The sequence below is a fragment of the Indicator indicator genome, chromosome 1, assembly GCF_027791375.1.
Source record: "Indicator indicator isolate 239-I01 chromosome 1, UM_Iind_1.1, whole genome shotgun sequence".
NCBI classification, from domain to species: domain Eukaryota; kingdom Metazoa; phylum Chordata; class Aves; order Piciformes; family Indicatoridae; genus Indicator; species Indicator indicator.
In genome coordinates this window covers 30,389,363-30,413,619 of record NC_072010.1, presented here as the reverse complement: position 1 = coordinate 30,413,619, position 24,257 = coordinate 30,389,363, and the positions used below count along the sequence as shown (strand labels likewise).

At 40.9% G+C, this 24,257-nt stretch overlaps 1 protein-coding gene across 2 annotated transcripts in view; it reads right to left on the bottom strand.

Moving 5' to 3' along the window:
* Positions 1 to 24,257, bottom strand: part of CAB39L (calcium binding protein 39 like) — a 68,372-nt gene that overhangs the window by 40,889 nt on the left and 3,226 nt on the right. Inside the window, exon 1 of one of the 2 annotated variants that reach the window (XM_054380979.1) lies at positions 9,513 to 9,549. The exons of the other annotated variant lie outside the window; for it this stretch is intronic. The gene's annotated coding sequence lies outside the window, so the exon portion shown is untranslated. Of the gene's footprint in view, positions 1 to 9,512; positions 9,550 to 24,257 lie in introns of those variants that run through there. 2 annotated transcript variants of the gene reach the window in all.

The window sequence follows — 24,257 nt, the reverse complement described above, 5'->3', positions numbered from 1 at the left end:
ACATTCAGGGCAAGAAGTTATGCCTCAGGCACTGCATTTTCTTCAGCTACTCAGCAGAGCAGTAAAAAACTCTCAGATACAGTTATTGCAAGTTCATCCAGGATTCACAAGCCACCACAAGCACATTGAACTACTCAGCACCTGCGCAGGAGCTGGAGGCTTCCTAAAGCTCCTGACCTACAGGTCTGTGCTCCAGAGAGTCTATGTCTATGTCCAAAGTTTTCTGGACACTGCACATCTGGCAGGCTCCAACTAGACTTCTGATAGGGGTTTCTGCCAAACTTGACTGGCTTCACCATGATTCTGATAACTAACTGTAGACACCAGCATAAAAAAAGTGTCCTTTGTTTAAAGCGGTGCAAGATAAGGTTCCAGCTTCTCCACCATAGCTCCTCCTTCTTCAGCTGCTTTTCTTTTTCAGCCTAAAGCTTCTTGAAGTGAAGCAGTTTAAGCTATCCCCTATGTCTGACAGAATTCAAGAATCTGTGGGTCAGATCTGACTTGTGTAAAACATTGCCTGAATTAAATAAGTAACAGAGGATCAAGCCCAAGTGTGGGAACAAGTGTTTTCATGACATTTAAATGAAGGACTGAGCATTTGAATGATTATTGTTTTGTTTAATTTAAAACATTCTTCCTCCAAATGGTTAGAAAGGCAAATACCACATCACAGTACTTATACGTGAAAGAAACCAAGTAGCTTAATTTCTGATTCTACATAGCATTAAATTGTGAATACCTGTGGGCTTTGCTGAGGGTTCAATACAAAAACCTACTGAAATCAATGAACAGGCTACAGAAGGGTATATGTTCTGGTCAAGGCAGCACCACTTTCTAGGGAGTGCCCAGCACCATTCTGGACTGCATTTCCAGTTTGTACAGTAACAAAGAAGAGGTAAAAAAATAAACAAAAAGCAAATATAATCTCAAACTTCCATCTCTTTCCACAGCAAAAGACAACCATCGCTATCCCTACACACACATTTGCAAGATTATTTATGAAAACACAAATGTACACACAGAATACAATTCGATCTCCCATTCTTCTTCAACTTTCACAATTTAAACAAAAGCTTTATACAAGACATTTTAAAGGAGAGAATGAAACAAGCACAATACACACAATATGAAGAGGATGACAGCATGGTATAATGTTTCACCAGTGATCCCAAAGAACCCATTCCTCTCGTGCTTTGTTGGTACCACTGACACACTACAGAGTCCATCAGGAAGTCTGACCCCATTTGTGCCACACATCCATGTGTTACTAATCCCTACACATCCTATGGAATTATTACCCAGATTAGATATACATTCTATTACAACTATAAAAAGCAACCACGTAAAACAGCCAAGGACAAAATTCAAGGCACAGAGGAATACTTAAAAAATTTAAGAAATATCTATACGGTCTTATTTAAAAACATTTCAAAATCTTTTTTGCAGATTATCTTTACAATAACAATTTCTATGAAATGCAGGAAATATTTTTAAATGCCTTGTTTGAACAAGAAGTTCCTTTATAGTGTTCAGAGTAGATGAATTTGTAATAGCTTCTCATTTGCTGCTAGGTCAGTTTTACAGGAATATTTTCATCAAGGTCTGAAAGCTCTCCTCTTTCAGATTTCCCTCTTCAAGCTCCTCACAGTTCATTTCAAACTCCTCACAGTTCATTTCAAACTCATTTTTATTTGTGCATTTTTGGCTGTGACCTTCAATCCTTGGCTGAGCTCTCAACTGCAGAGCTTGGCTCCAAGGGAGCTCACAACTGCAAGCTTTGGCTGCACCATCTGACCAGCAGCAGAGCAGAGTCACACCTCAACCTGACAAGGTGTAAGACTGAAGACAGAATATACTAATGACTACCTCACCTGGACACATTCAGCTACATACAAGTACTGGAAAACACCGGGATGCTGCTTGTTTAAACACTGCCAGCAAGCGTCAAATATCCCATAACCCTACACAAGCAGCAATTAGAAGATTAGTAATTCACAACACGCTTCAAGAAAGACTTGATTTTGCACATTTTTATTATCCATGAAGACACAGCAAGAGGATGTGATGATGCAAGAGAGAGAGTCTGAGACCGGAAGCTTAAGAGGCATGCTGCATTTCAGAAAAGGAGTATTTTCATCCGAAGTGGAGTAGGTTTATTCATATTGCTGAAGACATCCTGACATATTCCTCTTTTAGAAGTCTCCAACACGAGGAAAAGCAAAGGGGGAAATAATTTAATTTTTAAATTGAAGAACTCCTGAGACAGAGGTTCTGGTATGTTAAAACACCTCTCCTACAAAGACAGGATGAGGGAGCTGGGGTTGTTCAGCCTGGAGAAGAAAAGGCTCCAGGGAAATCTAGTAACAAACTTCCAGTACATGAAGGGGGCCTACAAGAAGGGTGGAGAGAGACTGTTTACAACAGCCTGTAGTGATAGGATAAGAGGCGATGGTTTCAAACTAGAGAAGAGCAGATATAGATGGATGTTAGGAACAAGTTCTTTACTATGAGGGTGGTGGAACACTGGAACATGTTGCCCAGAGAGGTGATTGAGGCCCCATCCCTGGAGATAGTCAAGTTGAAGCTCAACAGGGCTCTGGGCTACCTGATCTACTTGAGGATACTCCTGCTCACTGAAGAGAAGGTTGGACTAAATGACCTTTAGAGGTCCCTTCCAACCCAAGCCATTCTATGATTCTATGAAAAAAAAAAAAAAATTTCACATTTCTAACTGAAATGTTGACTAGGAATTATAAAAAAACATTTCCTCCTTAAAAAGTAACCTACATAACTGTGTAGAGTATGTTGTCTGTATTTAAACAATCACTAATTCTGCTATGAAAACTCCAATAGCCAGGCTAGCACTTTTCCACTGTATAGTTTCAGCCTCACCACCAAGTCACCACAGCACTGCTCAGTGATAAAATACTGTTTCTCTTCACTTCATACACTACCAGTGTGCTAATTGCAGCAGCGGAATCACTGATAACAGGACAGGAAGGGACTTAAGAAACTTGTTTAGTTCATCCCTCTGCTGAACAAAGCCTCTGCTTTGCTTCATTTACTATCTTAGAAACAAAGCAAAGCATCCACTGTATGCAAGCAGAGAGAGACAAAGGGGATCTAAATACTTCAGAATACAGTTTGCAAACCATAAGCACCTGGCAAAAGATGATGCACCACTTCAGAAAATGCATACTGGCAGTTGGCAGCTTATTTCAGCAGCTCTGCTCACTGGCAGCCCTTTTGCTTCTCAATGCAGCAATCTCATAAGGGGCACATGCTATTGACATTACAGGGAGAAGTAAACAGGAGTAAAGTCACTTTAGTGATATTTAGGAGTTGTGCTCCTTAGTCCTATGGCTGGCTATTCCATAAGGCACTCCTTCAGCTCTGCTCCTCATGACTGGATTCTCCAGCATCAAAGAAAGCATGAACTCTTGCTAAAGCTCTGAACACTGCTGAGCAATGCAGCCCTGTCCTCTTTGGATCAGCTCTCTGCTCTCTAAAATTTACTTGGAAAGTCTTCTCTTTTATAGAGGCACTACTCCTTTCATCATCTTTTTTTTTTTTCTCCCCAGTTTTTGGAACTCTCTATTTTTTCAGGCATCTAGTCCTCTGTCAAGATGGCTTGAAACTGGCCAGTAAGCTCAAAGATTGGGAAAAGAAGTAGGGTAAGAGATGGACAGTGTAAGCACATAAGTATCATTTTCCTCAATAAAGTAGTCTAAAAATAACTGAAATATAAATATGAATGACAACTTAAAAGAATGCAACACAGCCTTACCAAAGGTAGCTCATACTACAACCCTTTCTGCATATATTTTTAGACAGAGAAAACACATCAGAACTCATGCATATAACATGGAATTGCAGTAAATTGAATATAGTAGAAAATAAACAAGTTGAAGGAGAGTTATGTAAGAGGGGATTGATTGTCTGAGGGGGTAGGAGCAATTTAGGGATGGAATTGGATTTAAAGAGGCACAGGAACTAAGAGTCCACCCAAAAATTGTGGTGTCTCAAAACAGGAAGGTGTTATCAACACATAAGAGGATTGGAATATCATTACCTGAGAAACTGGATTGCCTCAAGATAATAAAAATGAGATAAAAATTAAGAGTAGAAAGTGTCAGATAATACTAACAGCAGAATAGACAACAGGATTTGTGTATGTCCCATCTTTGGAAGAGATCACAGAATCACAGAATTCCAGGTTGGAAGGGATCACAAGGATCATCTGGTCCAATCTTTCTAGGTGATAAGGTAGTTTAAATGAGATGAGCTAGCACCGCATCAAGCTGAGTCTTAAAACTGACCTATATAGAAGAATCCATTACTCTTGGGAGACTATTCCAGTGTCTAACTGTTCTCATTGTGAAAAATTTTCTTCTGGAGTCCAATTGGAATCTCCCCAGGATTGGCTTGTACCCATTACCCCTTGTCTTTTCCATGTGACTCTTTGTAAAAAGGGAGCTTTCCATCCTTCTGGTAGCTGCCCTTTATGTACTGGTATATGGGAATAAGGTGTCTCCTGAGCCTTCCTTTCTCAAGGCTGAACAAACCTAATGGGTCTATAATTACCTGAGTCCTTCTTGAAACCCTTCTTATAGATGAGGGTGATATTAGCCTTCTTCCAGTCTTCAGGGATGTCTCCTGATCTCCATGACTTCTCATAGATTATGGAGGGCAGCCTCACAATATCAACCAGCTCTCTTAGCAGCCTTGGGTGGACAGCAGCCAGGCTCATCAGGATGGAGCTCTGAGCAACCTGATCTAGTTGAAGATGTCCCTGCTCATGGCAGGGGATTGGACTAGATGACCTTTTAGAAGCCCCTTCCAACCCAAACCATTCTATGAATACCTGCTTAAAGCTGAGGACTTGCAATGAGAAATGACAAAGACAGACACCTGGTGACTACACTCATATTTTACAGACAGGAAAGAGACAAACACAAATCTGATGAATTAAGAAATACAAAGGTATTCAGATCTTTGTACAAAGTCTTGATGGAACTTCATACAGAATATTGCACACAATCCTGAACACCTGCAGCCAAATAAAATCAAGAGAAATTAGAGCAGGTGCAGAGAAGAAGCCCAGGCTGGCTGGAAAGATGGGAAGATGAGCATGTCTAGGAGACTAAAAGTGCTTGCCTTGGTAAGCTTAGAACAGAAATAAAGGAAAGCCAAAGAAGTTGTTTCAGCTCAAATAGCAGGAACACTTCATTTATGCAGAAGCAAATGGCTATAAACTGATGATGAATAAACTTAAGCTGAAAATGTAAAGGTTTCCAACCACAGGAGCTTTGAGAGTTTTGAAATGATCTGCTCTACCAGGAACACTACAGAGCATCTGTTCATAAGTTTTTGACACCACTGTCTGGCAGCAAGGGGAGCTGAATGAGCTCCTTTCTCTCCTACTTTCTAGGAAAACTTTTTCCATCTCATGGTTATTCAACATATGTTTTTATAAAAGCAGAAAGATTGTGGACACTCGTGAATATATAAAGGGGGACCAGTTCTGAAACATTTAATTGTCATGATGTTCCTCAAACAGTACTCTTATGAGGAGTTTATGAGACTGAGGAAATACACAGCTCTGTCTCACTGGACTGACTCTCTCAGCCTTAAAGGTTGTCTCGCTTGGTCATGGGGAATATGTCCCAGGACAGTGCTGTAGAAGGAATGGTGGTTTCCAAAGCCTGCTGCTGCCATTAGTATTAAAAGGACATTTCAGCCACCAGAGCTGCAGTGTCCAGCACATTTTATGAGCCCTGCTGTTACAAAAATACTTTCAAGGAATATAATTCTGTGTTTGTTTGGGAGAAAAAACTGGCACTGATTTTATTTAAGCTAAGTGCCAGTTTTAAAGCACCACTTTCTACATGTTTGGCTGTTCCTGTCTGAGTCAGAAAAAAATAAGTAAAAAAATTAATGAAAAAAAAAATCACACAAACTAAAGCAGTGAGTTGAAGCCACAGGTGGCAGAAGTTTACAAGATGTGAGTTTTAGGGTATTCAGTAGGCTGTCAAAAGCAATATAACATCCCTTTGTCCTCAGGGCATGCCTTACCTCAGAAGGCTCCAACTCTGCAAACACTTAACCAATACAGACTCACTCCCAAAAACCCTATAAACCTGCTGTTATGCTGTCCCCTCTGCAAAGGCTGAGGATGAAGCACAGAAGGATTAGAAGACTCACCCAAAGCCCCAATAGAATGGCCATGTCAGGAACGAAACTTAGATCGGTTGACACCAAAGTCTATGCTTTATCCATGTATCTGCTCATAAAGGGGTGATGTATCAAAAGCCAAAAACAGTGTAACTCAAGCTGTTTAATACAGCTATAAAGCACAATATGAGATTCAGTTCCATTTATAGGCACTTTTCCAGCATTCCTGTTCTCTTAACCATATCCTTTCTAAAAAGGCTACGGTGCAGCTGAGCTTGTAAGCACAATGAAGGAAAAACACAGACAGCAACATCACTCTATTCATCAGCCCATTATGATTTAACTCAGTTAAGAAGCTCCCTACCAACTGCTTCCACTTGCCCATGAAGACAAGAATGGGAGAGAGGATGTAAACCCATCAATGCACTTTTGAGACGCTCCTCTGGACAAGCCACTTGGTCTTCAAAAATGAATGAGTGAAAAAATTTTCTTCAAGTATCAGACATCTGTCTCATTTTAGTTCCTAACCTTCATCAACTTACTGATAAGAACTAAAATATTTCACTAACTCATATGGGGTGAGAGTTTCTTGAATGGAAAAAACAAAGACCTTAATTTTTCATTCACCCCAATGCATCTAAAACCCTTACATTTGGGGCCTGAATTAGCACACTTCCTCCATGATTTTGCCTAATCCAGTCCCTGCATAATGGAAGGGATGCTTTGTTCTCTCCTCTTTCTCCCTCCTGCCATATTGGGAGAGTTGCTGCAATTACAGAGTCATGTACTCAAACCACGGAATGGAAGGTCCCATATGGGATGATCACCTGGAGAAGTCCAATCCATCCTCCCTCATGCAGTCCCTTCACATGACCCACATCTTCTTCAATACTCAGAAGCAATCAGAGCTACACAACAAGTAACTTCTTTGCAAATCCACAATGAGTTGCAGATTTTGGAAGGTACCTTGCAAATGGGACAAAAGATTAACAGGAGAGAGGACAGTTTTATGGTTAGGATAAATGAATGTTATCTCTGCCTGGTAATGAAATTATTCCAAAAACTCAGGAATTTACTCATCATGCCTTGCTGTTGACTACTTGTTGCATTACCTGGAATGAAGGTGGATATTGGCTGAAACTTCACCTGAACACACAAAACATTGATCACCTCTGCAGAATGAGAATAATAGTATCACATAGTTGTTCAACACTGTCATGAAACTGAAGGCATCTGTGGTGATACTTCACTCAAGTACTGTGGTGTAGCTCCATGCAAGCACTTGAAGAAATTAATAATTCTATTTTTAATTGAGTGCTTGAATGCCCATTCAATGAAAAACAAAACGCTTGTATAGTCTCTCACCAAACACAGGGGATAAAATGAAACACCAAATAGCTATGTGGTCGCTGAGGCCACAGTTTGACAAACACTTAATTCTGTGAGAGTGTCACCCTGCTCCATGTCTATTCACATCCCTAAAGTTCTGTTGGAGTGGTATAGCTGTTTGCAGAGCCATGTGGTGAGCCATGTCAGAGAACTGACTCAGGTTAACAAAAAATAGTCTGCTGGAGGAAAAAAGAAAAAGGTCACATGGGTTTCTAGTCCAGTTCTCCCCACAGTTTTACAAAGAGCTGTACCAGCACAAGGGGGGAAGAAGGGGATGGAAGAAGATTAGAGAAGACAGGGCTGCCGGAACACATGCTGTAGCTTATGTGTTCACCAGTCAAGCCCAAAATGTGGCAGTGATGATGAGAAAGGGGTGTAAATGTGTGATGAGACAAGCTTAACAAAAGTATCCTGAGTCGGAGACAGAGAATAGACTACACTGGCATGGATAAATGCCAGCAGTAACATTGGGAACTCCTTGAGTGTTTGACTTTGCTACCTAGAGTCCTTTTATTGCAGCAAGACTTATCCCACCACATCTATTATTATAATATTATAATTATTGTTATTATTATTCAGCATTTGCACATTGCAATGCCAGGTAACATTCATATTGTGAACCCATGCAGAAGCTAACACCCTGTGGCCCTATTCTCACACCAGCATCAGCCACCTCTCTATGACAGAATTACACAGGCTCTCCCACTCATGTTAATGAACCAGCTAGAAGTAGCAGGTTACTACTTTACATTGAATAAAACTAAAAATAAATCAGGTTTTATGGGTACCAAATTTGCAGGATTGATGAGTTAGGAATATTTGAGATGCTTATTTCCATTTCTCACCACGGAGGTCTTTCAAACCTAAAAAAATTAAGAATTCAGTTCCATAACTAACTGTAGTCTACAAGAAAACTCCCACAAGATCAGTCATGCAGAAAGAGGTCTCCTAACTATTGCCTCTGAAGTATACACAATTTTAACAGAACAGCCTTTAATAGCTTTTCATTTACTTAAGTAAAAGAGAAACCAAGTTCAGTTTCCAGGGCTAGTAGTAATAATAACTGTAGAAATAGTGGAAACCTGTAATATAATTTAAACAACATAGGCAGCAGCCAGGAGGGAATAGGACTTCCTCTAAATCCATTAGTGAGGAACATGAACACTATTTTTGCTTTTTAATACTACTGAAAGGTTACCTCTCTACACAGCATTCACCAGACTATGTTCTTAGCAAGCCTGCTCTGTTACTTTTAATAGCTTTGTAACACATTAAAATAATTTTCTATAGCAGTAATTTCACTTTATTGCTAATACTGGCCCAAGAAAGAGTCTTTGCTCAGAAAACAAACAAACTTCCTTTAAGCATAATGAAAGTTCTGCCTTGATAATGACTTCATGAACAGCCCATTGTACAGAATTAGCATTTCAGGTTGACAAGACTTACTGCCTTAAGTAATGAGATGGTTAATTTACACACGCCGTTTCTTGTGACAATTCACATGCACTCATCTTCCCTTCATCTCTAAGCGTCTCTACTGCCTTATGCAAGTGACCATAGTCTCATTCCTCTGCATCTCAAGAGCCAGTCTGCAGCTGCAGGCAGACAGCAGAGAGGAGCAAGAGAAATGATATATTGCAGATATTTTATTTTTGGAAACCTCACTGTAAATAAAGCCATTTCCAGAGATATTCCATGGACACAGAGCACTTGGTCGCTGAGCCAGTGCCTTATGTAACAGGAGGAGTATTGTTTAGGGTTGCCTGCTTTAAAAAGCCACTCCTGGTAACACAGTTTACAAAGCTATAAAAAGCTAACAGTGTAAGTACCGAGAACAAGCAGGCAAGTGTGCTATTATGAAAAGGCTGGTGCTAACTGGAAAAACAAAAGTTTTGTGAAATTATTTAACTTTCTGTCACTGGGAGGATATAATTTTGGCTGACACTTACTGCGTGCAGAAAGGTGGGGGCTCCTAGGCAGCCCCGCGCAGCCCCATGGCCAGGTGCTGAAGACAGCTCTGCCTCCTCCCCGCAGCCCACGCTGCCAGCAGCCACCTTCAGTTATCTTCCATTTAATTCTGCTTTATTCCCCACTGCTGATTAACGACACGTGGCAGAGACAAGGGATCCCGCGACTCTGCGTCCTGCTCTTCTGCCGAGCCACCGGCAGCCTCTGGAAAAGCGTGAACAGAAAGGATCGCTTCAACACGCACAGGCGCTCACAAGCAGCTGTAAATTTCCACTCCCCGCTGCCCGTGGCCGGACTCCTGGCCTCGCTCCGGCTCCTCGCCGTTCCTGCTCCCACTAGCTCCGTGACCGGGTGTGCATTTTCCCTCCCTAGTGCCCTCCCGCTTCCCACTCCCTCGCTTGTCTTGCTCGCAGGCTCACACGCACCCCCCCCCCCAAGCTCCACGTCAGAGGAACGCGTGGAAAAGCAAAGGAAGAAGCGATCGCTCCCCCGAGAGGTTTCTCCGGGGTTAAGGGAGGAGATGTGAGGATTTCACATCACTTCTGTAAGTTTCCATTCCCTCCGAAGTCTGTGGGTGCTGGGGAGGCATCACTGATGGGTCCTTGCACCATCACGTGGCAGAGGCTGCTGCAATTAAATTATTCACCTTGTCATCCTGCTGAGAATGCAAATGAGGGAGCCCAACGGCGAGCTGCTGTCACAAGATAATCATAAAATCAACAAGCTTGTGTACCATGTCTTTCAGCAGAGTCCTGCCCAGAGAAACCAAAGTTAAGCTGCTTCCTGCCTGACTGTGTAACATAAAGATTCAAATACTTCTCTACAATAATACTGGAGGGGGAAAAAACTCAACCCCTGCAGTATACTCTAAGCAAAATTTGAATCACACTGAAGAAGAATATTAGCATAGAGTATTTTTTCTAATGATGGAGGGGGGGACAAACCCACAATCATACAATTTATCAAGCAGATAAATACAGCAAAATGCAATTACAGAAATTTTTAATGCTTCACTTTTCTCCCTTGGCAGCTACTGCTCAGCAAGCACTACAAATCCCCAAATGGAATGGCAAGTGTCTCTCCCTCACCCCATCTGTCCAACAGGCACTGAGAGCAAGGAAAGCAGGATGCTTTACCAGCCACTGCAGACACAGCAGGACGGGATTTAAATCCCATGGGATTTAAATCCCATCCTCACCCAGATCTCAGCTGAGCCCCAGCAGGGATGAGAGCTCAGCATGTATTTCTGCTGAGCTCACTAGCTTGGGGGGAGATTTCACTTCCTGTCCCCTCTTCCTCAGGGCAAAGCCCAGCCAAATCCTACATTATTAACAATAATTCCATATGCTACATGTGCTTGTGGACAAAATCCCAACCCTCACTACATACCAGTGCTACAGTTGCATCAGATCTCAATTGAGGGCTCACCTGCAGTAGTTATTCACAGCTCTACATTAAAGGCAATCAAAAAACCATGAGAAACCTCATTTCTAAGGAATACAGATAAACCAGCCACCTTTAAAGGGCTAACATCCTCTGCCAGCAATCCCAGCTCCTAATTGAGGCAAATCAAAGTTTTCCAAATCCTCACACTGAAGAGCCAAGAACCAGCAACCTGCCCATCTGTCCTGAGTTCAGAGGCAGAAATCATCCCTGCTCCCTCAGCCTCCCTGCCTTTGCTCTTGGGTTTGCATGGGAGGCACCAAGCCAACTTCAGAGCAGCAGATTTATTCTCTCCGCTTATCTGTAAAAGTGCACCTCTGTTTGTGCTCACACTTTACCTGACAGACATCAAGATACCTCAGCACCATGTTTTTGGACTGTCCCAAACATTACTGGTAACATGCTCTAGTGCTGCTCCCACTGTGCTCAAAAGCACTGCAACAAGTGACACCAAGTGGCAATTCCTGCTCCAAACCTGTAGTGAAATATTCCTCCAAGACAGGCTTCACATTAAACACCCTGGTCACGTTTCCTCTCTAGACCACCTCCACAGACAGTTGAGCAAAGGATGCTGTGGATGCAAAGCTCAGGGCAGGTCAAACCACCCTCCAAAGCAGCATCTTTCTCAATAAAGCTTAGTGGGCACAAGGACAACCAGTACAAGGTAACATTGCACAGCAAGAAGGACTTTGGGGAAAAACTGGCACCAGGCATAATTTCATTGGCACCTTGCTCTGTCCCAGCTTGCTTCCTTACCAAGGGAGCCCTGAGGAAAGGAGCACTGTGTCCTGCGGCACCTTACACCCACACTGAGGCTGGCCCTTTCTTTTTTATCAGACACTGCAGTGTTTGGGTAAACGTCATAGCAAAAGTCAAATGATAAAAACTCTGCCCTTGGGCTACCACTGAAGGTACTGGCTTTTCCTACGGCCACACAAACATTGAAGTATGCCATATCATTCATTTCCACCGTATGTTTAAGAGAGTAACTTGTTTTCCTCCAGCTCTCCTGAGAGAAATTATATCATATCCTCTCCACAGTGCATCCATCACCATTTCAACAGGTAAAAAGACACCCTTCTGCTGACCTGTGGAGTTCAATGTTGGTGGGTGCTACTTTGCAGTTGACTAATCACAAAAAAATTGGTTTAGTTGCACATTAATAGCCCCCACTGGATAATCTATTTATCACTGAGCTCCCTGAAGTAATCACAGACCATTCCAAGTAAGCAGCTCTTTGGAAGCATTAAAAAAGAAAATGTATCTAGAAAATTACAACCCTCTGTTTCAGACTAAGTATATTTATTTTCCTGGTTCTGAGGAATAAATTGAATGTACACTCAATTTACAGTTCAACTCTGCCATTCTTCTATCTGAGGAAATACTTTTGGCCTTTAATAGGAGCGCTCGACACACCAGCAGAGCAAGAAACATGCCTGCCCCATCCATGTATTGCAGTAGGAGAAACAGTGTTGAAAAATTAAAAAAAAACCACCTATTCCAATAATCTGTTTAATTTTCAGTGCAGTTAATTCTCAGATGACAGGAAAATGCCCTTAATTATCCAACTGGAATTAATCCGTAATTACTTAGTGCTCTTACCTGTAAGATGTAGCCAGCTTAAACCTGGAGTGATCTAATTATAAATAGATGACAATACTTTATAGTCTCAAAATACACTGAAGGAAAAAAAAAAAAATCTCTGTGCACTGCTAAAGGACTCCATCAGCCACATATTTAAATTCCATTATATTTGTTTCCTTTAAAGTAAGCAGAGTCCTCAGGCTAAAGCATCGTTAGAGTACTTCTGAGAAATGTTTGTCCTTGCTTTTGTAACTTAAAATCATTCCATCTACTAAAGACCACAAGAATAGAACCCCAGTCCATTATTCCTGCCCTTTCCATTTATTTTCTGAAGTGGAAAAGAGAAATTAGGGAATTTGAACCATGACTATAAATTAGCAATAAATTGGAGCAAATGATAAACACGCAGTACTTACACGTTAATTCTGCTCATTTAATCACCCATGTCCACCCCCTCCAAGATGACTTTCAGCATTCCAAAGCCCTCTGCAGATTATTAAAAATTATTAATAAATTATTCATTAAAATAGTAATAAAAAATTCCTTCCCCCCAAATTGTTCAATGCCAAGGCCCCAAGCCATCAAAACTCAGTTCAACACAGCAACAGGTTTAGTTGTGTGATAGTGGATATCAAGAGGAGAAACTTCAGAATACTGAAAAGATTCCTCCACTCACCAAAACCTGAAAACTAAAGAACCCCCCCACCCTAGGATTTCATCCTACATCTACCAACATTGTGGCAGCTTAGCAAATTGGAGAACGAAAACCAAATTACTTACATTATCTACATCGTAAAGCTGTTACACTTTAACTCAAGGCATTTAGCTTTACAACAAAGCAGTATAAAACCCGTGCCAAACAACACTTCTAAAACCTCATAAAATGAGAGATTCTACAGTAACTTTGTGCCTCTATACTACTCTAAAAGCTTGTATTTTTCTCAGATCCCCTGCAAGAGCAATGTTGACACTCCAAATTACTGCCATAAAAACTCTTTTTCATCTAATCAATTCTTAACACGATCAGACACCAACATCCCCACTTCCTTTCTCCCTCATATAATGTCAGAGGGAGACAAGGTCAGAACTGAGCCATCAGCACGGAAAGGCAAATTAACATTTGGCTGCTTATCCAAATACAAAACAAGGCAAAAAAAGGGGGACCATCTCTACAGGGAAGCAGGAGATTTTCCTTATGGTCATTTAAAAACCAGTAGAGCTTTTGGTGTCTCTCTCAGGACTAGAAAACAGAAATTTCTTTAGTGAAATGTGGGGAAACAGAGGGCAGCCAGCAGCAGTGGCCAATCTGTGGCTGCATTTTAGCTGAAGGAAGCAAGAAGATTTAAATGGGTGCTTGGTGAAAGCTATTCCTAACAATGCAAACATGTCTTCAACCGTTTTCCCCTCCTCTTCCCCCTGGCTCCCTCTAGCGCTTTTAAGTACATACTGCCTTTCCCTTCCCACTTTGTTTAATGCAAATTTAAACAGTTGTTTAACAGAATTTTTTTTCTTTAAGGAGCCACACTTTATGTCTTATAAACTGCTCAGGAGATTTTACTGATCTTATTATTCACATGTACATCACTCCAGCAATCACACATTAACACTGTCCTTTCTACCACAAACCTTTATGTATTAAATACTTCATGTACAGGCCACTGTATTTAAATTTTACTCCTTTTAAAGGCATCCATCAGCTTTATCCTTAGAGAAAGTCAGCTAAAATGAATCCCTTTTCTTGCACATTACCACCCCTAAACAGGAATTATCTAAGCAGAAGGTTACTAAAGCCTAACAGCTAAAAACTAAAACAGATTAAAATTTTATACAGGCTTTAAAGAGCCACTTATAAAATGTTAATTGCATCCCTTATCTACTGTTTTATGTCCCAACATAAAACACAGTTAAGGACCATACCTACACTCCCACTTTTATGAATGGAGGAACAGTGTACTCATGACAACATCATGTATTTTACCTGTGGATGTACGTAAAAAAAACCCAAACCAAAACAAAACCTAAGTCCTCAAAAATTACTAACTCTCTGAAGAGTTGAGCAGGTATGTTTAATATAATTAAAGCCTTCATTTCTCCAAACTGTTTTTATCCCATCTCTGTATAGTCAAGCAATTCAGTGGCCACGTTTGTTTGTGGTGCAGTCACAGAATTAAAATGTGAAAAAGAAAGCTCTTTTCAGATGGAATAATGGAACTTCAGCAAGCAATTTTCTTAATGTTTGGCTTAAGTTAGTGAGACAGCATGGAGTACAGTATGTCAAGACATCCCCTTCCAACACGCTCACGTGAAAAACCTCTATGTTCCCTACAACTTCCATGATGGTGAAAGACAAAGGAGCTCCCCCAACCAGAACTTTAAAATTCCCAATATTGCTTGAAGCTAAAAGGTGCATTAGTGGTTATTCTTCTCACTAATGCTAATGGGCAATGAAAATACTAGGCAGATCAGCTGGCTTTTGATGACAATAATTTCTTCATATATAATGTCTTGCTCTGTTTCTACCAAGGTGGAAGGCACTTCAGGATTAAGACTTTTCCTCTATTGACCACTACTGCAGAAGTCTAAAGCCTTTTTCATCAGGGACTCTCAAGAAGACTTACAAACAAACAAATTAAGCTTAATTTGAAACACAAGTTAAACATTCCTGTGAGGCACTCACCATAACATCCATTTTAGTATGAGGAAACTGAAGTGGCACCAAACACCCAAGGATGTTCAGTCTAAAATGTACTGTTAAAGAATGCCAGTAGATGGGAAATGTCGTTCTGGATCAGACAAAGCTCTGTCAAATCCCATCTCCAAAGGTAGCTGACACCAAGTGTAAAGCAGAAAAAGAAATATATACCAGAAGAAGGGTCATTCTATTCTTCTTCCACTTCTAGCAATTGGCACACGAGGTTTCCTCAAGTGTCATCCAAAATCACCATGCTACCTACAAATGGCTCCACATACGTTTATTTTACAGATCCTAAAAGCGTAACTGTTTCTCTTCTTGGGGGGGGTTGAAAACATATCTGCAATACTTAGATACAAAAGATTGCTCCAGATCATTTCTGATGCTCAAGATTGAGTAGCCAAGAGACTGAGCTCTAGATGATTTTCCTTAAGTGAGGGATCAAACAAGAAATCAGCATCATCCATAATATATTGCATTCCAGTTAGATATTTCTTCAGGGCAGCAAAGGCCAGGATTTAATTGCAGAACCATTTTAGATTTTCAAGGATTGCCCCAGACAAGAGTACAATTACTACCAGAAAGTCACATACAGAAGCAGGGTGCTGTACTGATGAAGAAATGAGTCCAGATCAAAGAAACCAAAAGCCAGTTCCTATTTGTGTCATACCTTTCTGTGTGATCTTGAACAAGCCACTTAGTTTACCCATGGGAAAGGGAATGCATTCAAGACTATAAAGTACTTTGACAATACAGTGATAGAACCCAAACAAACATACTGGCAGTACCCAGCTTGCAGTGTCCTTTTCTTGCAGACTAGGACAACAATAGTCTGTTTGTGTGATGCAGGGTCTCCAGAAATCCTACCTAAAGACAGAACAACCTTCTAAGTCTATTCTCATGCAAATTAAGAATCCTGCTAATGCAGAATGGTTGAACCAAACCCAGGATAACATTAGGTTAAAAACAGTCTAAGATGCTGCTTTCAGGTGAAGAATTACATAAAACTGAAGTATTATTATAGTGCATGAAAAATGCATTTAATTATTAAGCAAGTGTTTCTTTATTCTGGCTTGTGCAGTCACACAAGAAAATCTCAAGAATTCATCGAGGTGAAGTTGCACAGAGAAGCACTGTCTTCACAAGTACCCTAAAGTCATTCCTCCTGACAAACAATTCACTGTATTTGTCACTTGTCAGATTGCAAATATATTTACCTTAATGTAAGATACATGGTCAGTCAATGCAACACTGGATGCTTGCACTTTCTGTCCCACAATAAAGATCATAACATAACTCTAATGTGATGATCCTACCTGTCATGTAATGATTGGTCCCTGTTATCACAAATCCTCTATCACAGATTTTAGTCATGTATTCTTCTGATCCCAGAATGGAGCCTCCAGTGACTCTCTAGAGATCTATATAGTCCACTCTGGTCAAAAGCTCACTATATTGAGTCACTTAACCTGCACGGCATTCTATGAACCCCAACACTTGTAGTTCCCCAGTGAGGTAAAGCTAACCATGCACATTCCCACTCTTCTAAAAAGCCATCAGCTTTTACCCCTGTCTGTGTTGCCCAACAGTGAACATTACAAATTCATTATTATGTGGATGATCAGAGGGCTGGAGCACCTCTCTTATGAGTAGAGACTGAAAGAGTTGGGGCTGTTCAGTCTGGAGAAAAGAAGGCTCCGAGGTGACCTTCTTGTGGCCTTCCAGTGTCTGAAGGGGGCCTAGAAGAAAGCTGGGGAGGGACTTTTTAGGATATCAGGGAGTGACAGGACTAGGGGGAATGGAATAAAGCTGGAAGTGGGGAGATTCAGACTGGATGTGAGGAAGAAGTTCTTCCCCATGAGAGTGGTGAGAGCCTGGAATGGGTTGTCCAGGGAGGTGGTTGAGGCCCCATCCCTGGAGGTGTTTAAGGCCAGGGTGGATGAGGCTCTGGCCAGCCTGATGTAGTGTGAGGTGTCCCTGCCCATGGTAGGGGGGTTGGAACCAGATGAACCAGATGATCCTTGTGGTCCCTTCCAGCCCTGACTGATTCTATGATTCTGTGTCAGACACATGCAACCACAAAGTGCCCAATGAGTTCCTTATATTTTAACTAATAAGCAAAGATCATTCCCTGAATTCCTTAAATGGCAGCAGGCAGGCCCCAGGCTGGCCTTTTTAGCACAGGAAGTCTATCCTGAACAAAACCCAACATGTACCAGTGTGCTTCACGATGATCATTGCTTTGGAGGGAGAGTAGCTGAGGTACCTGAGTATGCTGTGATTCAACTCTACTCTTGGGTAGCCTCAACAATGAAAATCTCTGAAAGGTTGTGGGTACCTGGAATAACTTGCTACATGACATAAATGGGACGCTCTCGATACATAGGTCTTATCAGGTTAAACATACTGCTCGAAATCTTCTTGGCAAACATCACTCCTCTACATAGACCTGGTGAGACCACACCTGGAATACTGTGTTCAGTTTTGGGTCCCCCAGTTCAAGAGAGACAGAGGACTGCTGGAGAGAATCCAACAGAGAGCCATGAGGATGATTAGGGGACTTGAGCATCTCCCCTCTGAAGAGAGACTGAGATCCCTGGGGCTGTTTAGTCTTGAGAAGAGAAGACTGAGAGGGAATCTGATCAATGTCTATAAATATCTGAGGGGTGGGTGTCAAGTGGAGGGGGTCAGGCTCTTTTTGGTGGTTCACAGTGATAAGACAAGGAACAATGGGTTCAAACCTGAACATAGAAGATTTCACCTCAACATGAGGAGAAACTTCTTTACAGTGAGGGTGACAGAGCACTGGAACAGGCTGCCCAGTCCTTGTCTGGAGACTTTCAAAACCCACCTGGATGCATTCCTGTGCGGACTACCCCAAGTGATCTTGCTCTGGCAGGGGCGTTGGACCTGATCTCTTGAGGTCCCTTCCAACCTCTGATATACTGTGATCTCTCAATGAAATCTGACAGTTCCTTTATTACACAGCATGCACAGATCTATACTTACAAACACTGTCATGCCCTCTGGAAATAGCTCAAGAAATGACAGTTTTCTAATGCTACTGGTAGTCTGCTATCTGCTCTCTTCTTAAGCAACTGATTATTTTTCTCCTATGTGTATGGTTTTGCAGTGTGTATACACAAAATAACTTTATCTGCCATCAAAATCTGTACTTCTGAAGAGTAAAAGACTGTCCAAATTAAAAAAAAAAAAAAGTCAGGATCAGCACTGAGAGTGAGATGTACCCCCTCACAAATTAAAAAAAAAAAAAAAAGCCTTAAGCTGTATCAGTTCAGACATGAGAAGTTATCTAATATCTTGGTGGGGGGGAGGGATGGGACACCCACACAAAAAAAACAAAATAGAAATACCTCAACAAACCACAAACATATCACAGTCAGAACCCATCCAAGTCCAAGCACCTGCAGAACACATTTTCTAATATCATAGATACTGTGATATGTGTTCAGGAACTCAGTTCCCTCTCTCACATGACATTCCTCAATGGCACGTCCAAGTCTAAGGTCACAAGCAAACAAAATTTTGTATCTGCTAAGTCAAGCAGAGACTAACAAAACTAAAGATTCAGAGCTGTAGACTTGATAGCAGAATTGAGAAAGAGAAGTTCCAAAATAATTTATTTCAAAACAGCAGTGCTCATAAGGACATAAAATTATGTCTGGCATTATTGCTGATTTTGGAGTTTCCACACAAGTATGAGTGAAAAGAAATAGCTTGTTTTTTGAGAGCAGCCAGAATCCTGAGAGAAGGTCACCTAGCAAGAGTCATAGCAGTTCAGCTTTCCATGACCACTGCAAGAGAGTCTCTACTAGCTGTCACCATGGGATTAAATTACTTTCACAACCGTAAGAACTGCCACTAAAAGATTTCAGCACAGAAAGACCTGTATCCAAACAGCTGTATATCAGCCAAGAAACCAACAATGTAAACATAAGCTATTTAATTTGCCACCATTTAACCCAATAACCACCCTATCTCTTTAAATAGTTTTCCATTTGAAGGATTATTACAGGTTTAGGACCAGTGTCCTATTAAAGTTTTCCAGAACATTCCAGAATACCAGGGGGCTGGATGGTCCCCAGGGGGTTGGACAGTACAAAATATTTTTATCCCGTCCCATCCCATCCTCCTGCAAATCTCTACATAATCTGAAGTTACAGCTTGTTCTTTTTCTTTTTTTTTCTGCCTTTTGCTCTTCTGCACTTTGCTCTTGCTTAATATTGTTTGGGTTTGCTGTGTGGGAGGTAAGGCCTAGTGCGACGGGGACAGGGTGAGAGAAATTTCATCTGCACAACACAGCCTTCGAGCTTGGTCCTGGGGGGAACTGGGCCATTGTCGGGTTATATGTGTATTTATTTATTTATTTCCTTATATTTAGTCTGCTTTTATAAATATTCTTTTCATTTAACTTCCAAATTCTGTATAAGTGTTGTTATTTACTCCTTTAGGGTAAATCCTACATTCTGTCTGGTGCGAAACCAGCACAAGGAGGAGGAGGAGAAAAAATAAAAAAGACACAGTTAGGAAGTTTAAAAGTAACAAAAGTATGTGACAGTTTGCACAATTGTCTTATCTTTCAAAATTGAAGGCAGGTTCTATATGCTTTCTATAGACTTAAGAAATAAGACCTTATGTGAAAAAAAAAAGTTTGCAACAGATATTATCCTCTTCTGAAAACAAGGAATTAATGTTGTTACTACGAACAAAGGAATTAAGAAATGCAAAGATGTATTATGGTTCTCACAAAGCATGAATTATTGTCTGATGCAGCTCAACAGTTTCTTGAGCAAGAGCAGTTTTTTTAAAAGATCTTGGATCTTGAATTTAAATTCAAGTGCTAGAGAATCTAGGAAGTCCATCAATATGTTAGTGCAATAGTAAACTAGTTACCACTTCAAATATTTTTCCTTCCTTTTATGCAAGTTCATACTTTTACTTTCTGCTTCCTGCTGCTGTGACTCTTTCATTTGCAAATGTATGCTCTTTGAAGGCTCTCCATTTTGTTCATGCATGGGTACATGATCAAGTAACTTCAACTCAGAATTTACTTCATCATCACGATCTACATTAAGTATATAGATAGATCTTTACATCATCTACAACCAATACTGACTTTAGTTTAAAAATATATCTTGAAGTGAACCTATCAAACCTGATTCTACTCCAGAAGTGAGGTCAGAAGAGAGGTAAGGAAATCTCCCATTCTGAATTCTGTCTATTCAACTATCAGCTCCTGGCTACTGCTAATCTACAGGGAACGTTTTGTCCACTGCCTGTTGCCCTCAATACCCTGCAGTACTGGGTTTTTAGATACGGACTCATCCTTAAGATGTGTCCAGCCTCTTTTCATGGTGATTGACTTCCCAAAGGTTTGAGTTCATCTTTCAAAAGTGTCTTTAATGTGCTCTTTAATTCAAGTGAACACACAAGGCTATGCTAACATTTATCACTTTTTCTACTCTACATGGCCTAGATAAAACTGTCAGGAAAGATTTTGCATTTTCTTCCAACTCCGTTTTCCTTAGAGGTTGGGGGTTTTTTGCAAACAAACACCCAGCAACTGAACATCACAGAATTTTATCTTAATTCAATGAATCTTCATCAAATATAACATTTTCAGGAGCAGGTTGCTTGAACACACCATATCAAACCCTTACTCTAACTGATGCACTAGATATTTTATAATACCTGTTTTCTGTTAACTGTCTTAAATAGCATTTGCTACATGACAATCCTCAAAATTTTGGTTAGTGTGATGGTTTTGACTGTCTTTAATTTTTTTTCTCACAAAGTTCGAGCAGAGAAAGTGAAAGAATGTAAATAAATCACTATTGGGTATAAGAAAGCAAAATAATGATTATTCTAAACACTTCCATTGGAGAGATAGAAATGCTTAAGAATCACTACTCAAAGTGTCTCAGTCTCAGCTTGCTCCGCTTCTGTCTGCCTGCTTCTTCTTTTCTGGCTGAAGAACACACACCCGCATACTGGCCTTGACAAACTAAGTCTAACAGCCTCTCTGCTTCCTGACTCTCTGCCTTTTGCCAGGGGAGTCTGGGGGGAGTCCTTCTGGCTGGGGGGAGGAGGGGGGGGAAAGAGGTGGGGGGAGGCCCCTTGGGGAAAGGCCCCTTGGGGAAGAAGCACAGCCCCTCAAGGGGAGGGGGAGGCCAAGGGGCTTTGTTGTGTTTTTCTGTTGATTGTACATATTTGTAAATGTTGTGAATAGTGTATATTTGTACATATTCATTGCATTTCATCATAGATTGTAGTTTTGTCTGTAAAATAAAGCTTCATTTGCTTCCAGACTGCACTGGCCTGGTTATTGTCAGTGTGGGAGGGGGATTTCAGCTCTCACACTGTTACATCAAGAAACCAGAATTGCATGAGGATATCTCAGGAAATCTTCCCTTCCCTGGCAAACAGGTGAAACAGAGATGAATTGCAGGGGCATGTATCTCCTTACATTAATGCTGGTTTTCTTTGAAGGGAAATATCTTTTCCAAACAACAGACAATCTAAAGACTACCAAACCAATCCAACCTCAGAGTTCATTCAAACTGCCTCTGACCAAAAGCGCTTTGTCTTTTACTTTCATGTTTTGCCTAGGGTTGTGTGACGCACTTGCAATAGATGTCACAGGCAGTTACAGACCTTAAATATGGATTGTCATGTAAAAGACATGATCTATTAATGGCCTGCAGATAAGGAGGAGACAAGACCAAAGGTAAACAAAAGTTTCAGTATGACAAGCTTGTGTTTAGAAGATTCACCCTTACTTAGCTTATTTGCATAAGCCAGTTTGTAAAAAACAAAAAAAAATCCACAAAATCCAAAACCAACCAACCACAACCCAGAAAAATCAAACAAAAATTATCTAATAAATTCCCAAACCACCAACTTTTCCCAGCGATTATATGATATACAGAGAATATGCCTTTACAGAAGACTAGAACCACCCTGCAGTCCTGCCGTCACCCTATAAAGCTCTATTTGGCACCTCAATCATATATTGCAGAAAGTTTCTCCTTTATCCAAAAGCAACAGGTAGTGAACAATCACCATGAATTGGTAGTATTTTGCCTGTTTACAGAAGTGAAGGACAGCTGCCTGGCTGCCGATGAATTGCAGGAAGTGAAAGTCACAGTTGAAAGGTACACTTGAGGAGGGAAAACTGATACAGCCGCGCCTCCCTGCTGACATACAACAAAGGCGTCACAGCGAGCTGAACGTTACCTGTTGCTTGAAACACTACAGCTGCAGGGAGTGAAATAATTTTCCCACATAGTTTTAATCTCTCTGCATTCAGCAATTTCCAGTGCCCTTATTTTAAAAGCCCCACCCACCTTCCCTCACACACTTAAGACCAAATGAATTGCATCCTTTGTTCCAATAAGTACAAATGCCTTTGAGCTAGACTGATGTGGGAACGTTAACATTACCCAATCCAAGAGCTGTCACTCAACCGTCCCTACATTTCAAAGTTCAATTATGCAGCAGTACTTTCTTCTACCTCAACTGTCTCTTGCAAGAGGACCACAAGTCACAAATATTACTGAGGTATCTTTAAAAAAAACAAACCCTCATACTGTAAAATAATTTAAACATGTTGTTTCACAATTAAGTTGCTCTAAGATTGCCAAAAAGGGAAGTCTATCTCTTACTGTCATCACCTCCCTTGCAGCAATTCCATGAATGGCATGACCACAAAGGGAGCCAGATCAGCCTGCTGGGCACCCTGAAAACTTAACAGCTGGGGGAAAAAAATTCTCTTGATTCCCTTAAAAATGCAGCTTTTGGAGAAGTGAAAGGAACTATGGATGGACTTTCCAAGTGTAACTTGCCTGAAATTCTTGAACCTACCTTTACTAGTCATTTCTGAAACAGACAATCCAGGCTACAATGCAAAAATGAGCAAAAGGAAAGAAAAAAAAATCCATCCACCCATGAGTACTTTTTTGGAGAAAGGGAGGGTGCAATTTTAAAATATTTCTACAACACGTGGTGGCAAAACCAGTTTCTTCTTCCTCATTCCTACACCCAGGCTGCAACCACACATCCTGATCTGCTTATGCACATGTAACCCCGGCACTGACCTTGCCATGAATTCATTAATAGAATTAATTAAACTTTTAAACTAATCCTTCAGTTAAAACTTATGCTATCAAACCACAACTCATGTAACTGGTTCATCATAAACTTGACACATTTGCATGCTACAGTGAGATAACTATCAGTACTGAGTGGTTTTTTGTTTGTTTGGGGGGTTTGTTTGTGTTTTTTGGTTTGCTTTGTTTTAGTTTCATTGGTTGGTTGGGTTTTTTTTGGCAGATACACATGAAATCTGTCTAGCAGCACTCAGTCTTAGTAGTGTTTGGGGTTTGTTTGCTTGTTTTTAAATGCCACCCTGCACACAATCTAAATTGATTTGTACAATTTGTAAAAATCAGCATATGTATCCACTTCTTTGAAAAGAGTGATAAATTCATACATTACAGTCATTTAAGTAACCTTTCTTATGAAAATGGGATGCAAAAGTTTGGGCCCACAGCTCACTTCAGTTATTCAGTGCTGCCTCACTCATTTTCAACATAGCTTCTTTGGCTCCGCAGTCATTCAAAAAGTAATAACAAAGTTAAATTCAGTTGCCCCTAAGAAGACCTCCGTGGTTGGCAGGTCAACGGAGGTGATTCTATCATGCTACTCCACTCTGGTGAGACCACACCTAGAGTACGTTGTCCAGTTCTGAAGCTCTCAGCAGAAGGACATGAACCTGCTGGAGCAGGTCCAGACAAGGCCCACAAAAATGATCAGAGTAATGGGACACCTTTCTATGAAGAAAGGCTAAAGGAGTTGGGGTTCTTCAGCTTGGAGAAGAGAAGGCTCCAGTGAGACCTTATTGAAGCCTTTCAGTACTTAAAGGGAGCCTACAAGAAAGATAGGAACAGTCTTTTTAGCAGTCCCTGTTGTGACAGGAGAAGGGGTA